This window comes from Somniosus microcephalus, unplaced genomic scaffold, assembly GCF_052327205.1.
Source record: "Somniosus microcephalus isolate GS21.2 unplaced genomic scaffold, FLI_Smic_1.0 unresolved_chr4, whole genome shotgun sequence".
Lineage (NCBI taxonomy): Eukaryota > Metazoa > Chordata > Chondrichthyes > Squaliformes > Somniosidae > Somniosus > Somniosus microcephalus.
Genome location: NW_028225182.1, coordinates 12767645 through 12772502, shown reverse-complemented (window position 1 = coordinate 12772502; position 4858 = coordinate 12767645). Strand labels below are relative to the sequence as shown.

Sequence of the window (4858 nt, the reverse complement as noted above, 5' to 3'; positions counted from 1 at the left end):
CGCTCGCTCTCTCTGGCCGGAGACTGGAGCCGCCCCCTCACACCTGACCCTCGGCCCCGGGGCAAACCACCAATCAGCGGCCCTCTGACGTCAGCCAGCATTGTGGCGTCACCCGCCGCACGGCCACCATCTTGGTGCGACCCAGCTCACTGCGCATGCGCGCTGTTTACGGCCATAAAACCGCGCGCGATTAAAAGGAAAAGTGACGTCAGCTTCCAGCAAAATCAGCGCTCGCTCTTAACCGAGAGACTGAAAGTTTGTCCCGCGCCGCAGAGAGAAAGCGGCGGCTCATTGGGTGCCTCAGGTGCGCATGTGCGAACTCTGCTCCCAGAGTGCCGCGCGGCCTGTCACAGACATAGGGTCCTTTCACTGGCGCTCAGCATTGTGGGAGCTGCAGCCCGCCATGGCGCCCCGGCTACAAATCAAATCGAAAGCTTTCGACTGAAGATATAATGGTCCCTGGTTCAATCCCGGGTTTCACTAATTTTGTTTCATTTGTTTTTCCTTCACTATAAGGGGAGAGAATCAGGAGAGATTTTCGGATCTTGAACCCACGCCTCCCAGGCCAGTAGGAATAAATTTGGTCCACCAATCTATGATTCGGATGAGGGGACCAAATGTATTATATCAAAGTCGGCTGATGATACAAAGCTGGATGGGAATGTAAGCTGTGAGGAGGATGCAAGGAGGCTTCAAAGGGATTTAAACAGGTTAAGTGAGTGGGCAAGAACATGACAAATGAAATATAATGTAGAGAAATGTGAAGTTATCCACTTTGGTAGGAAAAACAGAGTATTTTTGAAATAACAACAGAAAATGCTGGAAAAACTCAGCAGGCCAGGCAACATCCGTGGAGAAAAAATAGAGCCAACGTTTCGGGCCAAACCATTTCTCAAGACTGGAAACGCACAGGAAATGAAATAGATTAAGAGGCCAGGCTGAGAGAGAACAAAAGAGAAGTGAAGAGACATTAAACGTTTCAAAATGTTGGTCTTTATTACAAGATGATTTGAGTATAATAGTAAAGACTTCTTCCTGCAATTATATAGGCCTCTGGTGAGACCATACCTGAAGTATTGTGTACAGTTTTGATCTCCTTACCTCAGAAAGGATACACTTGCCATAGAGGGAGTGCAACGAAGATTCACCAGACTGGTTCTTGGGCTGGGTTGATGCTCCTATGAGGGGAGATTGAGTAGACTAGGCCTGTATTCTAAAGAATTTACAAGAATGAGAGGTGATCTCATTGAAACATACACAATTCTTACAGGGCTTGACTGGTTGGATGCAGGGAGGATGTTTCCCCTGGCTGGGGGAGTCTAGATCCAGGGGTAACAGTCTCAGAGTAAGGTGTTGGCCATTTAGGACTGCGATGAGGAGACATTTCTTCACTCAGAGGGTGGTGAATTTTTGGAATTCTCTACCCCAGGGGGCTGTGGAAGCTCAGTCGTTGACTATATTCAAGACAGAGATCGATAGATTTTTGAATATTAAAGGAATCATTTATGTTCTTATGATATGGGGACAGTGCAGGAAAGTGCATATGAGGTAGAAGATCAGCCATGAACTTATTGAATGGCGGAGCAGTTTTGTAGGGACAAATGGACGACTCCTGCTCCTATTTCTTATGTTCTTATATGTAAACCACATCTGACCCTCTGGATCCGGCTCCAGCCGCCCGCTGCGTGTTCGAGTCCGGTTGTGGTGACAGCGGCTCAGGGTCGCGCTGGCTGGTTTTGTATCAGGACAGTGTTTGAGGGAGGGACTGTTCAGCGGTGGTGTGATAATAATTTTCAGAATTAGGTTTGTTATATTAAAGAGCTCTTTTTCTGTTACGTTCGATTTACACTCTGCCCAGTTGTATAAATGAACAGTTAACAATGTTTAAGCATTGTGGTGTGTTCAATGTTTGTGCAGTAAATCTGTCACCCAGTGTGAGCCTGGAATACAATCAACCAGCCTGGGCTCGAACCTATCCAAGGGGCGCTTTGTTGCCGGTTACCTCAATTGCTGAGAGTGTGGTGCTGATAACGCCAAGGTCACGGGTTCGATCCCTGTCGGGGTCATTAGAATATTTTCAGCATGTAACGGTTTTTCATAGCATTTAAAATACAAACTTGATAAGGAAACAAATCCACAGCAATGGGGCATTATTTGGATGAACATCCATTGCACCTTTGACACCGGGGCGGAGAGACACATAGACCATAAAATCATAGATTGACACGGCACAGACGGAGGACATTCGGCCCATTAAGTCTGCACTGGCACATTGAAAGCGCTCTCCAATTAGTCCCACTCCCCTCCTCTTTCCCCACAGCCCTGGAAATTTGTCCTTTTCAATATTTATCCAATTCTCCTTTGAAAGTTATGACTGAATCTGCTTCCACCGTCCTTTCAGGCAACGCATTCCCAATCACAATAACTCGCAGCGTAAAAAAACTCCTCATCTCCCCTCTGGTCCTTTCGCTGGTTATCTTCAATCGGTTTCCTCTTGTTACCGACCCTCCTGCCACTGGAAACAGTTTCTTCCTTATTTTGAAAACCTCAATTAAATTTCCTCTTAACCTTCTGAGGAAAACCATCCCAGCATCTCCAGTCTCTCCACATAACTGAAGTCCCTCTCTCTCTGTGTCTCTCTCTGTATCTGACTCTCTCTCTTTGTCTCTGACACTCTCTCTTTGTCTCTGACACTCTCTCTGTCTCTGACTCTCTCTCATTGTCTCTGACTCTCTCTCTTTGTCCCTGACACTCTCTCTTTGTCTCTGACACTCTCTCTTTGTCTCTGACTCTCTCTCTTTGTCTCTGACTCTCTCTCTTTGTCTCTGACACTCTCTCTTTGTCTCTGACACTCTCTTTGTCTCTGACTCTCTCTCTTTGTCTCTGACTCTCTCTCTTTGTCTCTGACTCTCTCTCTTTGTCTCTGACACTCTCTCTTTGTTCTGTCTCTGACACTCTCTCTTTGTCTCTGACTCTCTCTCTTTGTCTCTGACTCTCTCTCTTTGTCTCTGACTCTCTCTCTTTGTCTCTGACACTCTCTCTTTGTCTCTGACTCTCTCTCTTTGTCTCTGACTCTCTCTCTTTGTCTCTGACTCTCTCGCTTTGTCTCTGACACTCTCTCTTTGTCTCTGACTCTCTCTCTTTGTCTCTGACACTCTCTCTTTGTCTCTGACTCTATGTCCGACTGTTCTGTCTCTTTCTCACTCTGTGCACAGCTCGACTGCTGCTCTGACAGTTTCAGTATCTGTTCGTTCCTCGTTAGTATAGTTGTGACAATCCTCGCCTGTCATGCGGGAGACCGCGGTTCATATTTCCCAATGGAGAGGAGCTTTTTAACATCCCCAATTTTTAACCTTTGGGCAGCTCCTTATACTGCTCCTTGGAACAGTTGAACAGAAAAAAGAATTCGGGACACAAATTTGAGGTGTTGGGCAAGAGATAAAGAGGGGATGTGAGGAAAAGCTTTTTTACGCAGCGAGTGGTGAGGACCTGGAACTCGCTGCGGACGGAAGTGGTGGAAGCGGAGAAACTCAATATTTTCAAGGGGAGAATGGATAGGCACTTGAGGGCAATAAACTTGCAGGGCTACGGGGATAGAGAGGGGGAATGTGACAGACTGGATTGCTCCACAGATAGCCGGCATGGACTCGATGGCCCAAAAGGCCTCCTTCTGTGTCTTGTGGCTCTGTGATTCTATGACACTATTACCTGCATTTGTAGAACGCCATTCTCTTCTGTGATATTCTTACTACAGCTCACGGAGGTGAGTTTCCGTCGTGTAGTGGTTACCACATTCACCTAACACGCAAAAGGTCCCGTTAGAAACTGGGCGGAAACATTTTGTAGAACATTCCCCATTAAAATTGAATTAATATGATAAAGTTGAATAAATTTTCTGATTAAACATGAATAAAATAAAATATCACATAAAACACGTGTATTTTCTCTGTACAATTCTGGAGCATCAGCAGCAGCAGAATTGTATTCAACCACAATCTGTAGCCTCCTAGCCCGGCAGATCCCTCACTCTACCATTACCGTCAAACCAGGGGACCAAACCTGGTTCAATGAAATGTGTAGAAGAGCAGGCCAGGAGCGGCACCAGGCGCACCTAAAAATGACGCCATTCCAAACTGGTGAATCTGGATATGGAACCAAGGCGGGCCAATGCAGCTGAGATACAGATTATCCAGGATCTAATTGAATGAAGGAACAGGGCTGAGGGGCTGAATGGCCTTCTCATGTTCATATTAGTTGGTCACCATTAAGAAAATGCTTTTCTCGGATCCCAGTGGAAGACCTCATACTCATCGACATTGTAACCAGTGCTACAGTTTATCCCATTATCTTGCAGCCAAAATACACATTTTGATAAACCTAGAAATGTTAATGCACCGTCCCTGGGTGGGCTCGAACCACCAACCTTTCGATTAACAGCCGAACGCGCTAACCGATTGCGCCACAGAGACCTGCGGAAATACTGATTACAACATATACTAAAGCCGGAGATTACCGAGATAAAACCTCAGGTCACAGAGAGCAAGACAATAATTGTCCAGTCTCTGTTTACTTGTCCAAATTAAAGAAATGTAACATTCATTGTCGGAACATGGAAATAGTCGCTGAAAGAAAATCCGTTAAAAGAATTGATTTGAAAACCCGCTTTGAGCCATTAGATCGGTTCATCAACCAATGGTGTCGGTGAGATATTAACATGGTGTCTGGGTTTCTCACAACTGTTGGAATCTTCCCACGAGTTCTTTTGCTGTTATATTTGTTCATCAATGTGGAGATCAGATATACACGTGGTCGCTTCACTGGGTGCCCCGGGAACCAGATACAACAGAGCACAGGCAAA

General features: G+C 45.9%; 1 non-coding gene across 1 annotated transcript; it reads right to left on the bottom strand.

The window, feature by feature from the left end:
* Positions 1-4395: 4395 nt before the first annotated feature.
* On the bottom strand, positions 4396-4469 carry trnan-guu (transfer RNA asparagine (anticodon GUU)). Its single transcript has one exon. It is a non-coding gene; the product is annotated as a tRNA-Asn (tRNA).
* Between the last annotated feature and the right edge of the window lie 389 nt (positions 4470-4858).